Below are 27,877 nucleotides of genomic sequence, written 5' to 3'. Positions count from 1 at the left end.
AACTCTGGTTATACACATTATGTTTCACCCTAAATTATCTGCATTTAAAGATTACATGAACATGAGTAAGTATAAGCTATAATATTGCTGTTGTTTAGTCACCAGGTTATGTCCAACTCTTTGCAACCCCATGGATGGTAGCCCACCAGGCTCCTCTGTCCATGGGATTCTCCAGGCAAGAATACTGGAGTGAGTTGCCATTTCCTTCTCCAGGAGATCTTCCCAACCCAGGGATCAAATCTGCATTTCCTGCATTAGCAGGTGGATTATTTACTGCTGAGTCACTGCTGCTGCTGCTGCTGCTGCTGCTAAGTTGCTTCAGTTGTGTCTGACTCTGCGTCCCCATAGACGGCAGCCCACCAAGCTCCCCTGTCCCTGGGATTCTCCAGGCAAGAACACTGGAGTGGGTTGCCATTTCCTTCTCCAATGCATGAAAGTGAAAAGTGAAAGTGAAGTCGCTCAGTCATGTCTGACTCTTTGAGACCCCCTGGACTGCAGCCTACCAGTCTCCTCCATCCATGGGATTTTCCAGGCAAGAGTACAGGAGTGGGTTGCCATTGCCTTCTCCGTCAGTAAGTCTTGTGAAGTCGCTCAGTTGTGTCCAACTCTTTGCGACCCATGGACTCTAGCCCACCAAGCTCCTCCGTCCATGGGATTCTCCAGGCAAGAAAGAATACTGGAGTGGGTTGCCATTTCCTTCTCCAGGGGATCTTCCCGACCCAGGGATCGAACCCAGGTCTCCCACATTGCAGGCAGACGCTTTAACCTCTGCACCACCAGGGAAGCCTTTAAATACAAGAATCCAAGTACTAACATCAAAGATTTTAAGGGAGGAAAGGAAGCCAGGTTGAAAGAAGTAGGGGGAGGAGGTGGAAGAGGTGGGGTGAAAGGGGTGGCCTTACAGATGTCTCCTGCCACCTACAGATACCCAGGCGTTATGGGACTTTTCCCTGGGCCTCCAAAGAAGGGAGGACTGAAACTCGGCCCTACCAGAAATCAGACCAGACCAGAACCAGAATTCGAGTTCTCTGCCAAAAGGAGGTGATCAGTCTCCAATCCTCAGCTCAGGCTGAGGGCCCTTCGACCAGATTCCTGCGTCCAGGACTGAGGGACTAGAAAAACAGGGAAGGATAGGAAGGGTAAAGGAGAGGAAAGAGAGAGGGAAGGGGAGAGAGGTCAATAAAGTCTCTTGTTACTTACCGGTCGGGGCACTCTGGCCAGTTGTCCACGTCAGGAGGAGACCAGGGACAAAAGGGTCCCAGTTGCGGCTGCTGGGTCTGGTCCATTGGCAGGCAAGCTGACCCCTAAGTCTTAGTGGTGTTTTATTAAGTTCAGTTTAGTTCAGTCGCCTAGTCATGTCTGACTCTTTGCAACCCCATGGACTGCAGCACACCAGGCCTCCCTGTCCATCACGCTGTCCATATGCAATCTAATGCAATAGAAAATAAAGGCCTTGACTAATCTGAAGATATCACTGGGTAGGGCTAGATTTCTATGAACATATAGAGACTGATTATAGTACATTTTGAAGAAATTTTAAGGCTTTGCTTATCACTTAATTTCCCCACTCTCTACTTCAGGGTAACCTCTTGGCTATTCTGATAATACCCAAACTAAGGTTGCTAACAAACTAGGTAACAAATGTGAGGCAAATGTCTCCATAGGCCCTGGTAACATGCCTTTATGATACCTAAAAACAACATTTAACCTTCTTTCCCAATCAGCACACTCATACAGTAGGCTGATTTTGCTAGATAATCCTTGAGAGATGTAGATTTTCTGCCACAAGGACCTCTCAACTCTCACTGCATCCTACCCCTGGCATGTAATTTGCATATTCCTAATTTTCTCAGAACGGAGGCTCTCAAACTTCAGCAATATTATTATAGAATCACCCAGAAGGCAGGTTAAACCACAGAATATTGGGACAGAGTTTCTTAGGACAACTGGAATAGGCTCAAAAATTCGCTTTTTTAATATATTCTCAAGTCATAGTGATTCTGCCTTTCGGGGGAACCACTGACTTAGAAGATTGTAGGCATTTGTATAATTAGAGTTGCTAGTTAATTTCATGTTGAGCTTTCTCACAGGGTAATGAGGTAAGGGGAGGACTGTCTCTGGTTCATCTCTGCACTCCCACTGGGCTGGCATCCTACCCAGTACAATAACAAACATGGACTGAATGGACCAATTCAGCCTCTCTATTCATAAATTTTGATTACTCCATCTTAGACACTCATGATATGGATGCTCAAATACACGCTTAACTACCTCACTTAAGGTTTTCCTAATGCCTATATAACTAGACCATTGTTTACCAGAATTTTATAAACATTCTTATTTATTATTATTATTAATTTCACAAATATTCCTATCTTATTATTCACCTATTTACAATTACAAAAGCCCTTTATCCTAGGAATATAAATCTGTCTTTCTCCTTTGTACTATCTATTCCTATTCACCATTAGCATTTTGTTAGTGAAGCCAGTTGCTTCCTTATGAAATGATGCTGTGTTTATTGCAGATTTGCTCAGAATTTGTCCCCAGTGGCATAAACTCACTCCCTCGTTACCTCTAAAGATCCTGTCTATAGGCTTTCTAGAGTACTTCAACAAATTGTCTCAGATCCTTCCAGAGACAAGATAAAGAAGTACAAGCTAACATTTACCTCACCTATAACTGATTCCATTTTTATTCTGTATTAGATCATCTCTTTCATTATTCCTTCTGTGTCTAACATACATGAGTCTTCTAACTACCACACGATCATAAATTCCTTATGGGCAAGGACTTATCATCTGTAGCCCCAGAATACCTAGAAAAATAATTTGTACTTAACCAATTTTTTTGGCTGCTGAGTTATTTGGACATGTGAAAGTCAAGGAGCTTACTCAGTGCCTCCATGGTAAAGAATCCGCCTGCAATGTAGGAGACACAGTTTCCATCCCTGGGTTGGGAAGATCCCCTGGAGGAGGGCATGGCAGCCCACTCCAGTATTCTTGCCTGGAGAATCCCATGGACAGAGGAGCCTGGTGTGCTACAGTCCATATGGTTGCTGAAGGTCAGACACTACTGAAGTGACTGAGCATTAAGCACATAAAAGTAAAGAAGAATATGTCTTACCTTAAAGAAAATTACAGATCTTACTATGAGTGGAGGAAAAAACTGTGTAAAATATTTTAAATTGTGATGAATATACACCCTTAAAAACCAAAAAGTTATCTTTCTTTTTTAAGTGACTTCCCTCTAATATTTGAAATGAAATTGTCTTGCACAAACTACTATGTGCAATCCCTATCTCTGACTAACAGTAACTAAAACAAAAAGGACAATTTCCCAACATTGTGGTGGGAAAATTATCCCATAATACCCACTTTTTCTGCAATTTTCTGTTGTTTATTAAACAGGTTTTTTTTTTTTTTGATGTGTACATACTCCGACTACAGTATAACGTCAGCCATGTAATCTCTTAACTCCTCCAAGTTCATGTTCTTGGCCTAGGGCCACATCTTCAAGCCAAATTTTCAAAGATCTGAAAAGTAACAAGTGGTACTCAGAGTTGGAAAGCCCTGTGACACAGAAAATTATATTTTACTGTTCCAGAAAGTGGTGGGAATTAATTAGTAAGACAGGCAGCAAGGCTTCTTCCTTTTTATCTTTTCCTATTCAAGACTAAAAACCTCAACCTTGTACAATGCTCACATTTACCACAAGTTTTCCATATATTGTGAGGGGAAAAACTAGACAATACAGTGGGCAGTTGAGAGCATACAGTCTAGAAATACAGAGCCACACTCCGGGAGACATCCTGTTGTACAACTTCCTGGCTCTAGGATTGTCAGCCAAATACCTAATCTTTCCTAAGACTTTCTCCTTAAGGAGGGATAATAATCTACCTTACAGGGTTGTTATGAGAATTAAAAGAAGAAATCTATTGAAAGCATTTAACACACAATTTTATACACATGCACACACACATATACCATAGGATATTTAGGGCATTTCTGCTTACGCCCAAGAACCTTGAGAAGAGGGAGTGGGCAAGCGGAGAGGACAAGGGAGGAAAGGAAGGAGAAAACCCAAACTGTGGATTAAAAGAAAAAAGAATCATCTCTAACAGTTTTTTTTTTTAATCTCTTCAAATAGTATGGAGTTGAGAAGACAATAATAAAAGGTATAATAGAATTAAAGCTTGAGTTGAATGTGTATGACTATAAAATGTGAATTTAATGCAAGAAAAGAAAAATGGTCCAAAGGATACAGTTATAACTAAGGAACACAGTCTCCCACAGCTGTTCGTGAGAGTGATTCTCAGCTTCAGAATGAGGTACTCAGACCAGCTGCCAATGAAGCATGTGCCAAATATCAAGAAAGACTGAGATGGGAAAGGTAAAGATAGAACTAATAGGCAGAAAGTGAGCAGGAATGTGTAGTAATGGGCAGTGATACAATTCATCGGGACGTCTGGGAAAAGCCTGGATGGCTGAACACATGACAGAAGGCTTGATGTCACACTCTCTCAGCACATTGAGTAACAGCTAGGACAGGACAGATTCAGATGTCCTTTGGATTTTCCCCTTGTTCTATTTTCCCATCATAGTGATTGTCTGTGTGCTTACCGAATATCTGTGCATCATCCGAGCTACATGAGTCCATTGAATGATGCACTTGTTCAGAAAGAGATACATGTGACTGTCCAAATGTTTGGGCCAACTTTAGAGGGCGCCAAGCAAGATCCACTTCAACAGATCATAATTTATACTGGCAGCTGGACAAACAAAAGCAGAGTGACGCATGAACCAGCTTAAGAAAATTGCCAACCCTCCACCAACTGCCTGTTATATTACTCTTAAACGTTTCTAAATAGGTCAGTTAGAATAACATCATGTGGGCCATAGTAAGTCAGAAGAAAATAAATGGCACTTTTAGCAAGTTGAATTCTATCTCTAACTGCCTTCTCTTTGGTCCTTTTATTTAACCATCATCTGGCAAAGGGTAGAAAACAAAATTGTCATGGCTTTGTAGTGGTCAGCACTTCCAGAGATTCACATTTCAACATGGCCCAGTGACAACTGTGGGTCTTTTCCAGGTGGTTTTTGGCATCACCTACATGGTTGGTCACACGCTGTATTTTGCCTTGGAGACTGGAAGAATAATAACAATGACCCCATCTCTCGGAGAATCACAGCCTCACTCTGGCAGAGATTCTGAGCCAAAAGCTCTGACATTGTGAGCTCTAGGATAGTAAGGAGTTCCAGAGTCTTGGATCACCCAAACTCTCCTTCCTCAATATTCAAAGGACAAGATAATCCCTGGAAGCATCCCAAATTAGTTCTTCTGGCTGAGGTTGGGTCTCATGTTAGAAGTGATCTCGAATAAGATTTTTAGCCAAATGGAGTTCAGTTGATGGTTAAGCACATCTGGAAATGCAAGCAGAGGAAATCTGTCAGCATGATAGCTCTAAAGGGCAGCTGACTTCTTTTTGCTTGTCTGTGATATTGGGGGCAGGAAATTACCAGCGTCCATCTTGGAGGTAAGGAAATGGAAAAGCTGAAAAGGAGGAAAGAAGACTTGAAGTGTCATTTTTTTTTTCTTTTGATGTATTAAGATGGTGTATGGTAATCATGCCCTCTTTTCAATGTGGGAAGACAGTGCTCTTTAACCATTCCTGAATACCACTAACTCAAAAGTTTTACCAACAGTTGTTAAGTGCCAGTTTTCACAGTGTAAACTTTTTTATTCTGTAGTCTATATTTTTGCTAAAAATTCATATGTAAACAAGAGCTAATATAAACCTATAGAATTAATGTAAAACTATGCCTTGTGGCCCCCCATTGCCTTAACTATAGTAAAGCAAGCAATATCAATAGTGCAATAGACTAGGAATAATTTGTCCTTCACAGAGCCTTTTAGGTCAAGCCAAACTTATTAGTGTATCTGCTTTTCAATAGAAAAGCTGTTCTCTACTATATTTCTGATCAAAAGCTTAATGAATATTGAGAATTGGATACTTTTGAACAGTAATTGGAAGTCTATCAGCAAACATGCACTGATAGTCTTCTATAAATCATAAATAAGTACTGACCACTCAAGGTACCCTTGTGGATAGACCCAGGCTATTCTTTTAAGATACTTATACTCTAATAAAGCGAAAGATTGTAACACTGTAGTCAAGCAGAGGTCAGTGTATGAACCAGTAAAAGTACTAACCTAATGTTACCAAAAATATGAGTGACAATTTCTGACTAGGACAGTAGGGATAGTTCATAAGAAAGAAGAATTTGATCTGAATCTTGAGAGAAAAGTAGAATTACAACAAGTAGGTGTGTATACCAATGGCATTAACAAAGGTAAGAGGCTTTAAAGAAGTTGCAGTGTTCTGGGCATAGAGAGTAGAATTATGTGATTAGAATGTAAGGTATATATAAAAGGAGAAGGTAGGAAGCTGAGACTGGAAAGTTGTAACAGGTCCAAATCACAGAGGAACTTTTTCTTTCTCTAAGACATTTTAACTGTATTCTCTACTAAATGAGGAGCCACTGATGGTTTTCAGGAAATGGCATGATGACAGTCATGTTAAAAGAAGATAATTCATGTGACAACATGAACAATGGATTGAGAGAAAGACAAGCAAGAAGACATTTTAAAAAATTATTGTAATAGTCTGGGTGACAGATCATAAATGATTGAACCAAGAAAGTGAGAATGTGCTGTTCAGAGGGACAAAGTCCAAAAAATTTGGTTAACAGTAGATTTGATATAACAAAAAGTTATAACAAAAAATGAAAATGAAGGAAGAGTTCAAGGAATAGCTGAGTGAGAAGAAAGTACTTCTTAGGTGAAGTGCAGGAGAAGCCAGTTTGGGCAGGGGCATCAGAATTTGGCTTTGATCCAGTTGGGTAAGATTTTTAAAAGACAGTTGTGCTTAGAAATAGCATCAGTGAATTAGTGGACAAAAACTAGACTGCAGTGAGTACAAAAAATGAAGAAAAGACGTCAAGACAACAGATGTAGGCTTCTTTTGAGAGATGTACAAGTAACTGGTCTGGTACTGCACTCTCAGACCTGCTTGTCAAATATATTTTGCACTGTTTATAATGACCAAGACATGGAAGCAACCTAAATGTTCATCAGCAGAGGAATGGATAAAGATGTGGTACATATATACAATGGAGTATTAGTCATTAAAAAGAATGAAAAATGTCCTTTGCAGCAGCATGGATGGACTTGTCATACTGAGTGACTTATTTCATACTGAGTAAGTCACTGAAGTAAGTCACTCAGTGTGAAGTAAGAAGTATCATATGACATTCCTTATGTGTGGAATCTAAAAAGAAATGCTACAAATGAATGTACCTGCAGGACAGAAAGAGATACAGATTTAGAGAATGCACTTATGGTTGTTGGGAGGAAAGGGTAACTAGGGACTTTGGGAAGGTCATGTATGCACTGCTAGGTTGAAATGGGTAACTGTTGGGAACCTATTTTATAGCACATGGAACTCTATTGAGTGTTATGTGCCACCCTGGATAGGAGAGGAGTTTGGGGGAGAATGGATACATATATATATATATATGGCTGAATCCTTCCACTGTTCACCTGAAACTACCACAACATTGTTGATCGGCTATTTGTTGTTGCTGTTTAGTCTCTCAGTTGTGGCTGACCCTTTGTGATCACACAGAAAGCAGCACGCCAGGCTTCCCTGTCTTTCACTTTCTCGTGGAGTTTCCTCAAACTCATGTCCATTGAGTTGGTGATGCCATCCAGCCATCTCATCCTCTGCCATCCCCTTCTCCTCCTGATCAGCTATACTCCAATACAAAATAAATACTTTAAAGTTTGATAAAACAAAAAAGAATAATAAAAATATATTTTATATTCTTTTATCTTAAAATTATTTTGAATTGGTTTTATAGGGAATAAGTCCAATAAAATATTAGAAAAAACAATGAGGTTAAATAAAAAGAAGGAAACAGACAAAATTAGTTGAGGATATATATGTATAGCTTAGGAAAATGGTGATATCAAAGTCATAACTGCTTAGCTAATGCTCCTGAACTTGCTTACATGAAATTAGGAATGGAAAAGCATTGTCCTCTCAGAGAAAAGGAAAGGAAACCTACTTTGCATTATCCTTAAACATTTACATGTGAGAACTGGAAATTCAGTTCAGTCGCTCAGTCGTGTCTGACTCCTCGCGACTTCATGAACCACAGCACGCCAGGCCTCACTGTCCATCACCAACTCCCAGAGTCCACCCAAACCCATGTCCATTGAGTCGGTGATCGCATCCAACCATCTCATCCTCTGTCGTCCCCATCTCCTCCTGTCCTCAATCTTTCCCAGCATCAGGGTCTTTTCTAATGAGTCAGCTCTTCACATCAGGTGGCCAAAGTATTGGAGTTTCAGCTTCAACATCAGTCCTTCCAATGAACACTCAGGACTGATCTCCCTTAGAATGGACTGGTTGGATCTCCTTGCAGTCCAAGGGACTCTCAAGAGTCTTCTCCAACACTACAGTTCAAAAGCATCAATTCTTCTGTGCTCAGCTTTCTTCACAGTCCAACTCTCACATCCATACATGACCACTGGAAAAACCATAGCCTTGACTAGACGGACCTTTGTTGGCAAAGTAGTGTCTCTGCTTTTGAATATGCTGTCTAGGTTGGTCTAACTTTCCTTCCAAGGAGTAAGCGTCTTTTAATTTCATGGCTGCAATCACCATCTGCAGTGATTTTGGAGCCCAGAAATATAAAGTCAGAGAAATTACTCCAGCTCATCTTACTTGGGAAACCTGAGGTGAACAAACATCTCTACCCAATGCAATGTAAATTTCTCTTCATAATATAAAAGAAGTACGTGTAATACATGCTCAATAAATGTTAATAAATAGGAAAAATCAATGACACGGAAGTTGCTGAAGATTTGTTCTACTTTTACCTATAGATTGGATAAAGTGACAAGAAGACAATCAGACTTGTGCTGTATCTTATGGGGAGAGAAGAAAACTAAAGATCCAGTTATACACTCCAAAAAAGCAGCAGCTTCAGACAAAACGGTATGACTTGAGAAAATGAGAAATCAAGATACTGAAAGGAAACTACAGTAATTTGGATGACCAGAATTTGTTTGATATCATATGGTGCTGAAGTTTAGTCTAGGAATATTTTAATAAGGATGTTAATTTACATATAGTTTAGATTAATGAATTAGGGATGATTTAGTAATAGGTTAAGGAGACATTCCATACAAGAAGATGGAATGTTTATGGCAAAGGTGGATGGAAAAGGTGAATACTGAGCACTCTTAGTTCTAGATTAGAGTGTGGAATAGAATGTTATAAGATGAAAAGAAATGATTGCTCTAGTGTCAGCATATAGAAAGTTGCTAAGCGTATTATTGGGTTAAAATTGGATATGAAAGTTGCTCATAAATTTTCAGCAGAATCATGCTTTTTAATATAAAATCATGGTGAAGGTGGAAATCTGCTGAGTGTGAAAGGCTGCAGAGGAAATTAGTATAAGACAAAGGAAATGTTCTATCAGTTCAGTTCAGTTCAGTCGCTCAGTCGTGTCTGACTCTTTGCAACCCCATGAATTGCAGCACGCCAGGCCTCCCTGTCCATCACCAACAGGCAAAACTAGAAAAGTATCTCACTCTCCAAGGAATCCCCAAAAGCAATTAGAATAAGTCAGTTAATGAAGAAACTATTGAAAGCTAGTGATAAAAAATGCATTTGATATAAAGGCCAAGAAATCTTGACTTCCACCAGCATCACTGTCATGTTCTGGCCTTCTATCAAGTCACCATCATATACTGAGAAATTGGTACCTGATTTATCATCTTTCTTTCCATTCAAATTTCTGATATATATCCTAGGAGAGTCTGTCATCTTCATAGAAAATTTGTCCCAGTATTTTTGCTTTGTAAAGCATCTTCACTAAATCTAGTGTCTTTACTCCTTGATGTTAGTATCTTTCACCCTTATTTCACATTCCGTCACCTCCCAGTCCCAGAGTCATATTTGAGTCTTGTCATCAAGAGTAACTGTTGCCTGTCAAAAATCATGATCTCCAAATATCATTTTGTGACAACTGTTCACATAGTAAAAACCTGCAAATGTGTGAAACAGAGGGGTTTCTGGAAAAACAATGTTGAAACAATTCTAGATTGCACTGTGAATAAAATGATATACAGACTAAGAAACATAATAGCTTCAACTATTCAGCAATAAAATTATTATCATTTTGTTTGCTGCTGATGATGGGAAAGATCGAAGGCAAAAGGTAAGGGGTGGCAGAGGATGAGATGGTTAGATAGCATCACCAACTCAATGGACATGAATTTGAGCAAACTTCGGGAGATAGTGGAGGACAGAGAAGCCTGATAGCAAACTGTCCATGGGGTCACAAAGAGTCAGACATGACTTAGCGACTGAACAACAACAAGTCATTTAGTTTTATTATGGGACTTATGAAACTAGATTTTTAAGAATTGAAGTTTAGTTTACTTATACTTTTGTATTAGTTTCAGATGTAAAGCATAGTAATTCTATATTTTTATCGATTATACTTCTATTTTTATAGAAAGTATAAAAAGTCATTATAAAATATAGACTATATTCCCTGTGCTGTACGTTACATGTTTGAAACTTATTTCATACCTAGTAGTTTTGTACCTCTTAATCCCGTCACTTATTTTGCCCCTTCCCCCCAACACTCCCATCTCTCTCGTCTGGTAACCACTATTTTGTTTTCTATACATGTGAATCTGTTTCTATTTTTTTATAATTATTTATTTTTTAGACTTCATTATATAAAACACAGTATTTGTATTTCTAAATCCGATTTATTTCACTAAGCACTATACTCTCCAGGTTCATCCATGTTGTCCAAATGGCAGGATTTTCTTCTTTTTTAAGCCTAAGGAATATTCATTATAAGTATATATCACATCTTCTCTATTATTCATCTGTTGATGGACACTTAGGTTGCTCCTATATCTTGGCTATTACAAATAACACTGCTGTGAATATTGGGGTGCATGTATCTTCCCTTTTTGTACTTTAATTTCCTTTGGATAAATACCTAGGACTGGCATTGCTGGATTATATGGTAGTTCTATTTTTAATTTTTCAAGGAACCTCAATACTGTGTTCCCTAGTGGCTACATCACTTTAGATTCCTACCAACAGTGCATGAGGATTCCCTTTTGCCACGTCCTCACTAGCACTTTTTTTTTTTCCCTATCATTTGAAGATAGCCATTCTGCCGTGTGTGAGGTAATATCTCATTGTGGTTTTGATTGCGTCTCCCTGATGATTAGTAATGTCGACCAAGAACCTAGATTTTTATGGCTAATTCTGGGAAACATTTTGGTACTAACAACATCCCACTGATTATCTAGAGGAGGGGACCAAAATGGTTAGAATGTACTTTGAAAGAGCCACAACCTCAAAGAGCCTCAAGGATGAATATAAAAAGAACCACACATAGTCATAACATAAACTGATGAGAACAAAGATAGGGAGAAAAGTCTTAAAATCAGTCAGAGAGAGAGAGGGGAAAAGACAGTATTACTTAAAGGGAAAATGACAACACTAACAGACCAAAAGAGAAGCAAATGATATCTTTAAAGTGTTGGGGGTGGGGTGGGGATTTATCAACCCAGGATTCTATATTTAATAAAATAATTCTTCAAATATAAATAGGAAAACATATTCAAATCAAAGATACAAGAAAATAAAACACTAGTAGACCTACACTATAAGCAATACTAAAATAAATTATTCAACATAAGAGGAAATAATACCTGATGGAAGCTCAGATTTATAGGAAGGGATAAAAAGCAATGGAAACACAACATTGTAATTCAACTATACTTCAATAAAAAAATAAATAAAAGCAATGGAAATATTCAATAGGGTTCCTGAAGTCTAAGGTCTTGTGATCAGCAATGGTAGAAAAATCATAACATTATAAAGTAATTATCCTTGGAGTGTAGAGTTGGGAAGATTTCTCTTATGGATAGATTACTTAACTAATAAATTTTATATGTAGATGTTCCACAAAAATAACTATGAAATTTAAAAACAGATATTGAAAGTCTGTGGGAATTTCTTTCTACACAGATTGAGACAAAGCCAATCAAAATGATTCAGAAGCTCAACAAGGTCAGGCTAAAGAGGATTTGACTGTTGCCTTCTTAATTAATTTTTGTATGGATAATATTCAAGCTTTCAGAATTCAAGCAACCACAGGAAATGGTTTATACATTATGCCAATGTCAAGGACCATAAAATATCTTATTTTGTGGTGTTTGGACAACAAGATTAACCTAAGTGACCATCTAGAGTCTATAGGAAAAGCCCAGTTTCTAGTACAGAAACAATAGCAAGTATGTGTGCTTTGAAATGAGTGCAAAAGATGCCAGAAAATGTTACAATGACCTTTAAGGAAGCCAACTTGAAGAGTTCCTGATACTTAGAGCAGGTAGTATTTGGTAGACTGTTCACACTAGGACCACAGCCTTGTCTAACTCAATGAAACCAAGCCTCGCCCGCGGGGCAAACCAAGACGGGTGGGTATGGTGGGAAAAACTGACAGAATGTGGTCCACTGGAGAAGGGAATGGCAAACCACTTCAGTATTCTTGCCTTGAGAACCCCATGAACAGTATGAAAAGGCAAAATGATAGGATACTGAAAGAGGTACTCCCCAGGTCAGTAGGTGCCCAATATGCTACTGGAGATCAGCAGAGAAATAACTCCAGAAAGAATGAGGGGATAAAGCCAAAGCAAAAACAATAACCAGCTATGGATGTGACTGGTGAGAGAAGCAAGGTCTGATGCTGTAAAGAGCAATATTGCATAGGAACCTGGAATGTCAGGTCCACGAATCAAGGCAAATTGGAAGTGGTCAAACAAGAGATGGCAAGAGTGAAGGTCAACATTCTAGGAATCAGCGAACTAAAATGGACTGGAATAGGTGATTTGAACTCAGATGACCATTATATCTACTACTGCGGGCAGGAATCCCTCAGAAGAAATGGAGTCGCCATCATGGTCAACAAAAGAGTCCAAAATGCAATACTTGGATGCAATCTCAAAAATGACACAATGATCTCTGTTCATCTCCAAGGCAAACCATTCAATATCACAGTTATCCAAATCTATGCCCCAACCAGTAACACTGAAGAAGCTGAAGTTGAATGGTTTTATGAAGACCTACAAGACCTTGTAGAACTAACACCCAAAAAAGATGTCCTTTTCATTATAGGGGACTGGAATGCAAAAGTAGGAAGTCAAGAAACACCTGGAGTAACAGGCAAATTTGGCCTTGTAATGGGGAATGAAGCAGGGCAAAGACTAATAGAGTTTTGCCAAGAAAATGCACTGGTCATAGCAAACACACTCTTCCAACAACACAAGAGAAGACTCTATACATGGACATCACCAGATGGTCAACACCGAAATCAGACTGATTCTATTCTTTGCAGCCAAAGATGGAGAAGCTCTATACAGTCAACAAAAACAAGACCAGGAGCAGACTGTGGCTCAGATCATGAACTCCTTATTACCAAATTCAGACTCAAATTGAAGTGAGTAGGGAAAACCACTAGACTATTCAGGTATGACCTCAATCAAATCCATTATGATTATACAGTGGAAGTGAGAAATAGATTTAAGGGCCTAGATCTGATAGATAGAGTGCCTGATGAACTATGGAATGAGGTTTGTGACATTGTACAGGAGACAGGGATCAAGACCATCCCCATGGAAAAGAAATGCAAAAAAGCAAAATGGCTGTCTGGGGAGGCCTTACAAACAGCTGTGAAAAGAAGAGAAGCGAAAAGCCAAGGAGAAAAGGAAAGATATAAGCATCTGAATACAGAGTTCCAGAGAATAGCAAGAAGAGATAAGAAAGCCTTCTTCAGCGATCAGTGCAAAGAAATAGAGGAAAAGAACAGAATGGGAAAGACTAGAGATCTCTTCAAGAAAATTAGAGATACCAAGGGAATATTTCATGCAAAGATGGGCTCGATAAAGGACAGAAATGGTCTGGTCCTAACAGAAGCAGAAGATATTAAGAAGAGGTGGCAAGAATACACAGAAGAACTGTACAAAAAAGATCTTCACGACCCAGATAATCATGATGGTGTGATCACTGATCTAGAGCCAGACATCCTGGAATGTGAAGTCAAGTGGGCCTTGGAAAGCATCACTACGAACAAAGCTAGTGGAGGTGATGGAATTCCAGTTGAGCTGTTTCAAATCCTGAAAGACGATGCTGTGAAAGTGCTGCACTCAATATGCCAGCAAATTTGGAAAACTCAGCAGTGGCCACAGGACTGGAAAAAGGTCAGTTTTCATTCCTATTCCAAAGAAAGGCAATGCCAAAGAATGCTCAAACTACTGCACAATTGCACTCATCTCACATGGTAGTAAAGTAATGCTCAAAATTCTCCAGGCCAGGCTTCAGCGATACATGAACTGTGAACTTCCTGATGTTCAAGCTGGTTTAGAAAAGGCAGAGGAACCAGAGATCAAATTGCCAACATCCGCTGGATCATGGAAAAAGCAAGAGAGTTCCAGGAAAACATCTATTTCTGCTTTATTGACTATGCCAAAAGTTTTGTCTGTGTGGATCACAATCAACTGTGGAAAATTCTTCAAGAGATGGGAATACCAGACCACCTGACCTGCCTCTTGAGAAACCTGTATGCGGGTTAGGAAGCAGCAGTTAGAACTGGACATAGAACAACAGACTGGTTCCAAATAGGAAAAGGAGTAGGTCAAGGCTGTATATTGTCACCCTGCTTATTTAACTTCTATGCAGAGTACATCATGAGAAACACTGGGCTGGAAGAAGCACAAGCTGGAATTAAGATTGCTGGGAGAAATATCAATCACCTCAGATATGCAGATGACACCACCCTTATGGCAGAAAGTGAAGAGGAGCTAAAAAGCCTCTTGAAAGTGAAAGAGGAGATTGAAAAAGTTAGCCTAAAGCTCAACATTCAGAAAACGAAGATCATGGCATCTGGTCCCATCACTTCATGGGAAATAGATGGAGAAACAGTAGAAACAGTGTCAGACCTCATTTTTGGGGGGCTCCAAAATCACTGCAGATGGTGATTGCAGCCATGAAATTAAAAGACACTTACTCCTTGGAAGAAAAGTTATGACCAACCTAGATAGTATATTCAAAAGCAGAGACATTACTTTGCCGACTAAGGTCCGTCTAGTCAAGGCTATGGGTTTTCCTGTGGTCATGTATGGATGTGAGAGTTGGACTGTGAAGAAGGCTGAGCGCCGAAGAATTGATGCTTTTGAACTGTGGTGTTGGAGAAGACTCTTGAGAGTCCCTTGGACTGCAAGGAGATCCAACCAGTCCATTCTGAAGGAGATCAACCCTGGAATTTCTTTGGAAGGAATGATGCTAAAGCTGAAACTCCAGTACTTTGGCCACCTCATGCGAAGTGTTGACTCATTGGAAAACACTCTGATGCTGGGAGAGATTGGGGGCAGGAGGAGAAGGGGATGACAGAGGATGAGATGGCTGAATGGCATCACCGACTTGATGGACGTGAGTCTGAGTGAACTCCGGGAGTTGGTGATGGACCGGGAGGCCTGGCGTGCTGCAATTCATGGGTCGCAAAGAGCCGGACACGACTGAGCGACTGAACTGAACTGAATCTACTGAATCCTAAACCCAGTTTATCATATATATTGACTTTACAGTGTATTCTAACCAATTCACACATACATGCCATGTCCCTATGAAAGGGGATTGTAGACTCCAATCTGAAGAAATGTGCAATTTACTAATATAAATTAGCTAAATTTTATTGCAGCTTCACTCATGGGTGGGAAAGAGAAAATCAGCTTACTGAATAATCTATTTATTGAATGACAGAACTTCATATTGAGAAATTTTAAAGAGTGTCAATATGGCAATAACTCTTTAATTGTCTGATTAGAGAGTTAATAATAATAGAGATAACCAAAAACTTAATTATTACTTAAAAAACTAATATCCTAGAAAAGATAAAAAGAAAGAAACCACAGCACACTCACTTTTAACAGAGAAAGGAAACGTTATGTTTGAATTTTATTTAGATGATTTAACAGAAAGGTCATTGCTTGGTGCGAAGGCTCATACTGGATTTTAGCAAGCCTATCAGGGCCGGTGGTTTTCATAATGCAATAATTGCCAGAGAAACTCACAGCTCATTTGCTAATTATCTCTTTCAATTTAAGTGAAAAACCTTCAGGCTACTCCCACGAGTCTAATCCACTAGTGGGAGTTCATGATCATCTTTGTTTGCATTGCTTATACTTTTGAATCACTTCATAAATTGATCATTTGGAAAATTTTTAGAATGTGAAATATAGGGTAAACACCTCGGATGTGTCACACTGGTTAAGAATATGTTTATTATGTGCTACTCTAGTTCATCTCAACAACTAGGAGGGGAAAATAGAACGCACAGGTGTAGTTTTCTGCCCCACCGTCCTTCTCTGCTTCACTTGCTAACTTAATCCCTAATGTTGATATTTAGTCTTGCCTTCCCTCCACTGGGAAATTACCTCATGCCTTTTCTGACTCATGAGCTAGTACACAGATACTATAGGTTATTTTCTCCTAAAGTATTTTATTTTGAGAGCAGAATACTAAAAGGTTTAAAATAACACAAGTACGATAGTCCAAAAGTCCGAAATTATCCTTGGAAAAGTCTGTGATATTTTATATCGCAAAAGTAGAGTGAGCGCATTTACTCAAGACTCATGTTAAATGTTTACGTCTACTATTAAGTGTAATGCATAAACATTGTATGTAAGAGGAGAAAAGCTAACAAACACAAAATAATAATGCAGTGTTGTTCAGTCACTGTAAGTCATGTCTGACTCTTTGCGACCCTATGGACTGCAAAATGCCAGGCCTCCCTGTCCTTCACTCTCTGCTTGAGTTTGCTCAGATTCATGTCCACAGGGCTTCCCTAGTGGCTCAGTTGGTAAAGAATCTGCCTGCAATATGGGAGACCGGGGTTCGATCCCCACGTGGGGAAGATCCCTGGAGAAGGAAATGGCAACCCACTCCAGTACTCTTGCCTGAAGAATTCCATGGACGGAGGAGTGGAACAGGCTGCAGTCCATGGAATCACAAAGAGTCGGACATGACTGTGCAAGTAACTTTCCCTTTTCTTTTCATGTACACTAGGAAATATATGACCAAGGGCCAAGTGATCCAGATTATAAATGTAATGAAAATTCGGATATGCCTGAGAATCTAAGTACTCAAAGTTTTCTTTGAGTAAGAGAGAGGCTGGCTTTAAGTAAAGGTGAAAGTTAAAGTGGATATAATTTTTGAAATTGGAATTAAAGAGGAAGGACATGGCCAGAAAGTGGTTTCAACAATGACACGGGCAGAAAATCACATAGTGGGGGTAGAAAGAGAAGCTGAGAGAAAAATTGTGAAGACTGTATTAAAAGTTTAAGTATGGAAAGAAGAAAGGATAACCAAGGTCTGGTTTTAGAGAAACTCAAAAAAATGTAATGAAAAGATTAGACATGCTATGATGGGTCAGTATGAACCTTTTGCACTTCCTGGAGCCAAAAGACCACAAGAGAGAATTAACTGAAATGTAAATAGATTGGAAATGAAAGAAAATAATGACATAAGGTTGAATTTGGCTGTTGTTGCAATAATCCAGATATAGAATTACAAAACTGTGACCCAATATGATGGAAGTGTAAATAAGTGAGTAAATACAATAGACTTTGAAAAGTAAACCTTAACTGATTGGTTGCTGAGATAATAAGATTACTAGTGTGTGATGTCAGAGGAGTTTGTAAAGCCAGCAAGATAAAAGGTTGTGTTGTGTTAGTCACTCTGTCGTGTCCGATTCTTTGCGACCCCATGGACTGTACCCCTCTAGGCTCTTCTGTCCATGGAATTCTCCAGGCAAGAATACTGGAGTGGGTTGCCATGCCCTTCTCCAGGGGATCTTCCCCACTCTGGGATCAAACCTGGGTTTCCCACATGGCAGGCAGATTCTTTACAGAGTGAGCCACCAGGGAAGCCCCAATAGTGGCACAGATAAAGACACTGACATGGAATGGAAAGTGATTCCAACATTTGTATTCTTTTTATTTAAACATAAGGAACTTATGGTGAACAAAGAATGTGCACAAAGAGGTGTTTTATAGGAAGTGAAGAATATAAGATTGAAAATGGAGTAAGAAATCAGGGCTGCTGATGTTGATTTGAGCATCATTCCCTGATAGCTCAGTTGGTAAACAATCTGCCTGCAATGCGGGAGACCTGGGTTCAATCCCTGGGTTGGGAAGATCCCCTGGAGAAGGGAAAAGCTACCCACTCCAGTATTCTGGTCTGGAGAATTCCAGGGATGGTATCGTCCATGGGATTGCAAAGAGTTGGACATGACTGAACAACTTTCCACACACTACCCAAAACTAATTCTGGTAAACAATTCTCTTCCCTGGTGGCTTAGATGATAAAGACTCTGCCTGAAATGCAGGAGCCTCAGGTTTGACCCCTGGGTCAGGAAGATCCCCTGGAGAAAGAGAATGACTAACCACTCCAGTATTCTTGCCTGGAGAATTCCACAGACAGAGGAGCCTGGCAGACTACAGTCCATGGGGTCGCAGAAGAGTCAGACATGACTGAGTGACAAATACTTTTTACTTTAATATTGGATGATACTCCTTAGCTCATGCCGCATTTCTCCCTATAATGTGGTGTGATGGTTAATTTTATTGTCAACTTGACTGGCCCATGTGGTATCCAGACATTTGTGGGTATGTCTATGAAGGATTCTCTTAATGAGGTTATTACTGGAATTAGTAGATTGAGTAAAACAGATTGCTCTTGCTAACAGAGGGGAAACTCATCCAAATCAGTTGAAGGCCTGAATTGAATGAGAGACTGTCCCTCCTCCTGCTAATGAAAACTCCTGCCTGACTGCTTTGAACTAGGACATCAGTTTTTCCTGCCTTTGGACTCTTTGAAACTTTGGCTCTTCCTGGGCTTTGAGCCTGAGGGCATTTAGACTAGACTTATACCATCAGTGCTCTTACGTCTCCAGCTTGCTAACTGCAGATCTAGTGACTTGTCAGGCTTCCTAATCATATGAATCAATTCTTTATAATAAATTAACCTCTCTCTCTCATTGCTTAGCATACAAGTTAATGTTATTTTATATAAAATATATAGAAAGAAATGATATATTTTATATACATGTATATATATATATTGAGAGAATATATATATATATATATATTCAGTTATTTGGGTAAGATATTTTAATTTCCCTATTGGGCTGTAAAACATTGATAAAATCTCTTAATCTTGTGGTCTCTGACATTGCTTAGCATAATAGTAATAACAAATGATCAAGCCAGGTTTAGAAAATAAGTCAACCAATGAAGACCCAAAGTTGAGTGAGTCCTAAGGAATGGATGTAATGTAAATAAAGATAATATAAATGTGCTATAAAAGTCAGTACAATATAGAAAGTTCTGTGTATTTATTTTTGAAAAATTAGAAGAAACATGAAATTAACAAGAAGGAGAATGGCAGAGAATAACAAGGCTGGTTGACTATTGGCTTCCTTACAATTGTTCGTTTCATTGAGTTCAGAGGAATAATACTGCAGGTTTTGAAACAAAGGAAGGGAATGGGGGAAATGTGTGAAGAGGAAAAATTAAATATTTGGATACACATTAAAGTCATTAACATTTTCCCATTTGCATTTTAGGCAGGGCTGGATCTAAGGACTTCTTTTAAAATGGGTATTCCTTCTTTTTAGTCTCAGTAAATAAAATTGCCCTGGAGGCTGTCATGATTCCCACTTTATAATGTCATATAACTATCTTATTAATAATAGTCCTTTTTTCTTCTGTTGACATCACAGATGGAAGAAAAAGAAATTATTTAAAAGCTTCTGGAATTCTGGAAAAGGTAATGGAAAGGTTTAAAACAATAGAGATACTTAGTCATCTATCCAAAACCCATGGGTTTAGATAAAGATCAAACAAATGTTCACTATCCTTAATTTTCCAAACCAAACACGAATAAGTGTTAATTTTGGAATCAAAACAACTTGGAGTATGTTTATATTTATTAAACTTAATATTCCAGATGACTCAAAGTAAAGAATCATACTGCACAAAAAATGAGATTGTGTAATGTCAATCTTATTGGTTATTTCCGTATCAATTTGGCATCAGCCTAAGATTTAGCTACCCCATATTGTGTATCTAATGGAATGTGTTGAAAATTCCCCTTTAAGGAAAGTATTGTCATCCTATATTTACACTCTAATATTCTAAGGTTTAAAAAGGTAAATTAACTTGTCATAGATTAAATATGCTAATAAGTTTGAAGCTGGGACTTCAGCCAAGTTCTTTTGACTCCAAGTTCAGTGCTTTTTCTGATTGTACTTTGCTGGATTGGGTATAACTGGAAAACTATTGTAGATAGCTGGGTCTTTTGTGATGCCAGAAAATGAGATCGTTTTGATATGTTTTAGATAAAGTATGAGAACTTTGCCTGCTAATGTATTCCAAAAAACATCTTTAGAACTCTGCATATTAATAATCCTAAATCTCTACCATCGGGAAGCAACATCTCTCAACTGGGATTTTTGCCTGTGAACACTGATATAAGCAACAGCAGGGTTACAGCATACCGGTTGCCCCTAGACAAACTGTTGGTCAAAGGACAGTTAATTATTTGACAAATAATTCTGGCCAGCTTTCAAAAATATAAGTAAGTTATGAAGTATTGACAATATTTGCAATTAATTTATAACTAAAATGTCTGCATAAGCTTAATTGTACAGGGGTTTAGAAATAAAATATTAAGGCCAAACATTTACAATTTGTAGGGACTAACTGTACCAACTTTACAAAATGGTGTAAAGGAAGACTTTTCTTCTTGGGTCTTTTATAGAATTGATTGTCATTATATTCAACAAAATCTGTAAGAGTAATGAGATCAGTGTTCGAAAAGCAGACATGATGAATAGGACACCAGTACCTGAAAATTCCCTAACAGACAATCAGAACAATCAAGCTTATCATAGTTGTTTGTGTGTGTGCATGTTGTGGCTTCAGTTGTGTCCGACTCTGTGCAATTCTATGGATCCTGTAGCCTGACAGGCTTCTCTGTCCATGGGAATCTCCAGGCAAGAATACTAAAGTGGGTTGCCTTGCCCTCCTCCAGGGGATCTTCCCGACCCAGGGATCAAACCTGCATCTCATGTCTCCTGTGTTGGCAGGTGGGTTCTTTACCACTAGCACCACCTGGGAAGTCCCCATAGCTGTTTAGATATGTCAAATTAATCAATTCATGTTGTTTTTCTGTAGATTCTATTGAGAAAACTAAGTTGGCTGTTTAAAGAATTCAACTCAGGGCTATAGGAATAAATGACTCTGGGAAAATAAATGGTTGACAGATAAATGTCTCTTTACTTTTAAAACCATCTTCACATATGAATGACCAAATGATTAAATTCTTAAAAACAAGCAAAAACCCTAATGAAACAGATAAGACCAACACTACATTTTGTTTAAAAAATAAAACAAAAAAAACCTGTTCTACATTTTTAAAATTGGAATATAATTGTTTTACAATGTTGTGTTAGTTTCTGGTGTATGATGAAGTGAATTAGTTATATGTATACACATATCCCCTCTCTTGGACGTCCTTCTCACCCCACCTCATCCCACCCATCTAGGTCATCATAGGAGCTGAACCCCCTGTGCTGTACAGCAGGTCCCCACTAGTTGTCTCCTTTACACAGGGTAGTATGTGTGTGTGTGTGTGTGTGTGTGTGTGTGTGTGTGTGTGTGTGTGCTCAGTCATGTCCAGCTTTTTGTGACCCTGTGAACTGTAGCCCGCCAGGCCTCTCTGTCTATGGAACTTTCCAGGCAAGAACACTGGAGTGGGTTTCCATCGCCTACTCCAGGGGATCTTCTTAACCCAGGTATTGAACCCACATCACTTGCATCTCCTGCACTGGCGGGTGGATTCTTTACCACTGTGCCACTGGGGAAGCCCAGCCGTGTATATGGCTATCCTAATCTCCCAGTTTGTTCCATCCTCACCTTCCCTCTCTGTCCACATGTCTTTTGTCTATATCTGCATCTCTATTCCTGCCCTGCGAATAGGTTCATCTGTATCATTTCTGTAGATTCTGCATATATGAGTTAAATGATATTTGTTTTTTCTTTCTGATTTACTTCACTCTGTATGACAGACAAAAATTCATGTTCTACTAATGCAAATCCATTAATGATATGACCATTACATTATTTGAGTATTGAAATTTTCCCTGTATCAGTCTCCTTTAACCTTTTTCTTGGATTCTCTTCCCTCTCTCTCTCGTTCCCTTCAATTGACTTTCTTCTTGACACTGTCTGCTGACAGTGCTTTCTGCCAGCACTTGGGGAAAGCCACATTTCTTCTATACAAAAGCCAATCAGGCAACATTAGGAATTCTCCCTCTAAGAGAGAGTTTCTTCAAATACATGTGACTAAATAAAGGGTGATACCACCCTTAAGGCAGGAAGTGAAGAAAAACTAAAGAGCCTCTTGATGAAAGAGAAAGAGGAGACTGAAAGGTTTGGCTTAAAGCTCAACATTCAGAAAACGAAGATCATGGCATCCGGTCCCATCACTTCATGGCAAATAGACGGGGAAACAGTGGAAACAGTGGCTGACTTTATTTTTTGGGGCTCCAAAATCACTGCAGATGGTGACTGCAGCCATGAAATTAAAAGATGCTTACTCCTTGGAAGGAAAGTTAGACCAACCTAGACAACATATTAAAAAACAGAGACATTACTTTGCCAACAAAGATACTTCTAGCCAAGGCTATGGTTTTTCCAGTGGTCATGTATGGATGTGAGAGTTGGACTGTGAAGAAGGCTGAGCACAGAAGAATTGATGCTTTTGAACAGTGGTGTTGGAGAAGACTCTTGAGAGTCCCTTGGACTGCAAGGAGATCCAACCAGTCCATCCTAAAGGAGATCAGTCCTGGGTGTTCGTTGGAAGGGCTGATGTTGAAGCTGAAACTCCAATACTTTGGCGACCTCATGCAAAGAGCTGACTCATTGGAAAAGATCCTGATGCTGGGAAAGATTGAGGGCAGGAGGAGAAGGGGACAACAGAGGATGAGATGGTTGGATGGCATCACCAACTCGATGGACATGGGTTTGGCTGAACTCTGGGAGTTAGTGATGGACAGGGAGGCCTGGTGTGCTGCAGTTCATGGGGTCACAGAGAGTCGGACACAACTGAGCAACTAAACTGAACTGAAATAAAGAGTTTCAGGTGGACACTTTTTCCTAAGGGGAGAATCATATATTTCATTAATTTGAAGGTAAAGTAGAGATATAATTCAATATATTTAATACTGAAATATTCATATAAAAGAATTGAGCTGTAGGATAGCTAAGTCAGGCTTCTCAGGTGGCATCTGTAAAGAATTCACCTGCCAGTGAAGGAGATGCAAGAGAGGTGGGTTCAATCCCTGGATCAGGAAGATCCCCTGAAGTAGAATACGGCTACCCACTCTAGTATTCTTGCCTGGAAATTTTCATGGACAGAGGATCCTGGTGGGCTACAGTCCACAGGGCCACAGAGAGTCAGACACAACCAGCGACTGATCAAGTAGAGTAAATAGTTAACCCAAACAGTGACTAGTACAAAAATAATCTACACTGAGCTAATAATTGACATTTGTTTTTAGTTTGGGGGTTTTATTGTCAAAGTTTATTTTATCATTTCTTATTTCTTATGCAAGTAATTAAAATTCATGTTCACTTCCTGAATGAGGATTAGTTCAATAAAAATTAAGATTTTTCCTGCACAAGAATTTATCCAGTGAGTAACTTCACATACTGGAGTTGAATGTGAAACTTTAATGTCACGGTGCTTGCAGAAGCTCTCAAGAGCAAGTCCTAACATTAGGAGAAGCATTCAAAGACAAAGCCAAAGAAGACCTGTAACCTGTAAAGCGAGGATAACAGAGTCAAGTACTTAATGAGACTATATGAAACTTCAAGGAATAATCAAAATTAGAGACTCATAAGAAAAACCACGAATTTGTAAATATTTTCAAAATCTAGCATGCTCAACTTCTCCTGAGCATTATTGAAAATACACAGAAGATTTATGAAGGGAGAAATGATTCATTCTTTTAGTTCTGTTACTTATCATAAATGGATTAGCAATGTACATGGGAAACTTTGTAGACTTTAAGAGTCAGAACCAGAGTCTATCCATCTACAGACTCCTGATGACAAGATGGGAAAACTCCCTTGGATCTTAGAGTGGTCTCCTTCTCAGCCTTTCAAGGTTACTCATAACCAGGAAATTACACTAGTTTTCTTTTTGTTGCTAAAACTTGGCCTTTAGTCAGAGTTAAGGATAATGTTAGGTGTAAATCACAAGTGCATTTGGTCCAACTAAAATATTATTTTTGAACTGGGCCTTAGACTAGACCTTCATATATATCAGCTGTTCCCAGGCAGAGTAGCAAAAAACATCTGTTTAAAACACATTGTTTATTCTATCCTATCTCCTAATTTTGTCCTTAACAATGATTACAACAATACTGGGGGAAAAATCAGGCTTCTCTGTTTTGCATTCATGTCAGGGAATTCTTTAAATAATAAAGCAAAGAAACATAGGATCAAAAGCAGTTCTATTACTTAATCTCTAGGAGTTCTGTACTTTTAGTTTCAGGGACAGGTGGTCTCTGGTATAAGCTGTCCCTTATCTATGAACTTCCTAGGTCTGTTTCCTACTTCCTCTTCATTGCCCCCCACTCTTCGCCCTCCCCCCAACTTTCCCCCAACCCTCCCCATCCCCCGCCTTGCAATGTATCCTTTCCTTTTGCACAGCCAGGTCCCTTCAGTAGGATCTGTCTTTAAACTTGTTCTATCTATGTGCCCAGCTGTATTCCAGACTGGGGCTTTAAGGACGGATGTCAGAAGCCTCACATTTCATATCTAACGAATCTTGTCATCGGACCTTGTTGTCTTTAATGGTGAATTCTAGTTACCGACTCTCTCCTTGGGTCTCAGGATTCTGGATGATGTCTCTCCATACCCCTGTGAACCAGGGCACAGTTTCTGTCTTGTGCTCTGATTGACAAGCTCATTCCCCTTAAGGAATGAAAACATCTTGAATGCAGACTGTTTCTAGTTTCGTTAGCCTCCTTCCCTGACAGGCTGGATTCTGTGTCTTGTTTCTCTTCTTATGAGTAGATGGAGTTCCACCATCACCATGAGTGCAACTGGCTGCCTCTGCAAGTGTGCCTGTACATCAGTGCTCTTCCATGGTCTCTGATCTCACCTATATTCATGAAAACTTGAACTAGGTCTGAAACACCTACTCAATGTACTCTGTGCAATTGATCATCCTACTGCTCTTATTAGGACCAGTCCCTTAGATAGGGCAGTTTTTCTGAACCCACAAGTCTGGCTTCTTCTTTCCTTCCTTCTCACTTCTCTCTACAAACTGAATTACTGATGCCTCATTTGCCAGGAAATGGCAACCCACTCCAGTATTTTTGTCTGGAAAATTCCATGGACGGAGGAGCCTGGCAGGTTACAGTCCATGGGGCTGCAAAGAGCATGCACACCCACTTTCCACAACTTATTCCTTCACGTTCCTGTTAACATATCTACAACTTGAACCATTGATGGTACTGTACAAATATTCATACCTGTATTTGGATAACACATGCTTTATATTGCAGTCCTGCCTCTCCTGCTCCAAATTCAAACAGAATATTTTTCTTTCCAAAGTCAATCAATGATCATAAAGAAAAAGAATTCTTTTTTGCTCATTTCTTTGTGCTCAATTTCTCTATCACCCACAACAGCAACACACAGTGTCACCTCCCTGCCACCAAGAAGTACAAGCTCTATGTGCTGTGCTTAGTTGCTCAGTCATGTCTGACTGTTTGTGACCCCACACACTGTAACCCACCAGGCTCCTCTGTCCATGGGGATTCTCTAGGCAAGAATACTGGAGTGGGTTGCCATACCCTCTTCCATGGGATTTTCCCAACCCAGGGATTGAATCCAGGTCTCCCATATTGCAGGTGGATTCTTTACCATCTGAGTCACCAGGGAAGAACTATGTAGATAGTCAAATAAATAAATAAATAAGAGAGTCTTAAGGGAGGCCAGAGCAGCTGCAACAAAGAAAAAACAGAACTGGAACTGAGTTTAGGGACTCACAGTGAGGCCAAATAGCCTAAACATCTTAAACCACAGAAATAAGGTAACATATAACTTGTTGCCCAAACAGGATCCATTTGAGAATGGAAAGAAACAGCAATAATTTTACCAGGAAAATTATATAAACTGAGACTACAAAAGACTGATTGGAATATATGGTCAACTTATAAATAAGGGAATTTTGTCTCTAGTCCAAGAATAAGGAAGCAATCGAAGTGTTTCAGACTTGTGCATAATTTGATGTGCATTTCAAGAATGCATCTATGAGAAAAGGGTCAGTCCACCGGAGTCATACATGACTGAGCGACTAAGCGCACGCACACACCCACCAGCCTCTCTCTACAAAATTAATCTTTACCATGGGACAGTCTCTTGGTAATTATCACTGCCACCAACATGCCTGCTCCAAGTTGGGCTACAGTATGTATGAAGTCGCTCAGTCGTGTACGACTCTTTGCGACCCAATGGACTATAGCGAACCAGTCTTCTCTGTCCATGGGATTTTCCAGGCAAGAGTACTGGAGTGGGTTGCCTTTTCCTTGTCTAAGGGATCTTCCTGACCCAGGGATCGAACCCAGGTCTCCCGCATTGCGGGCAGACGCTTTACCCTCTGAGCCACCAGGAAAGCCCCAAGTTGGGCTACTACCTGGTTAATATTCCAGGACCACCAGTGGTATGTGATTTTTTTTCCCTTCACACTTCATGGGGCAATTGAGTTAAACCTGAACCACCTAAAGGTGGTATAATGGCAGTATCTTGCATGCATGTATGCTTAGTCACTTCAGTTGTATCCAGCTCTTTGTGACCCTGTGGGCTGTAGCCTGCCAAGCTCCTCTGTTCATGGGGTCCTCCAGGCAGGAATACTGGAGTGGGTTGCCATGCCCTCCTTAAATGTGTCTTCCCAACCTAAGGATCAAACTGTGTCTCCTGCATCTCCTGCATTGCCGGTGGATCCTGTACCTCTGAGTCACCGGGGAAGCCCCAATGACAGGATCTTAACAGTATTTAATTTTCAAGTGAAAAATTATGTATTAAAAAAAATAATTATCATGTTTTTCCTTAAACACTACATACATGTTAAAAGAACTTTTAAAATACAATAATTATAAATATAGTTTATGACCCTTTTTCACATTACATCACTTTCATTTTCCCATGTCATTAAAATATCTTGGCAAATATTATTTTAATTTCTGCATACTATGCCATCACATGAAGATAACGTATCTTAATTTCTCAATTGTTGAGCATGTTGATAAAAACTTTGGCAAATATATGTATCCATAGTTCAGAACATTGCTTTATAATGGATTCCCAGAAGTAGAATTAGTCTGTAAATGGATAAAATCATGTTGAAACCTCTTGCTGTATATTACTAAACTGCTTTTCAGAAAATTTAAAGTGATATGATTCACAATCATATCTGTATTGTATTAGAAAACCCAAGTCATCACAGTTTTGCCATCATTGATTATGCAGTTATTATGTTTTTTAAGAAAATGCATGGCATATCATTACTGGCATAATTTGAATTTTCTTAATTTGTGGTAAGTTAAAACAGGATCTCAAATATATTAGTTATTTGCCT

Source organism: Ovis canadensis, chromosome 9, assembly GCF_042477335.2.
Source record: "Ovis canadensis isolate MfBH-ARS-UI-01 breed Bighorn chromosome 9, ARS-UI_OviCan_v2, whole genome shotgun sequence".
Lineage (NCBI taxonomy): Eukaryota > Metazoa > Chordata > Mammalia > Artiodactyla > Bovidae > Ovis > Ovis canadensis.
Note: the sequence above shows the minus strand (reverse complement) of the source record.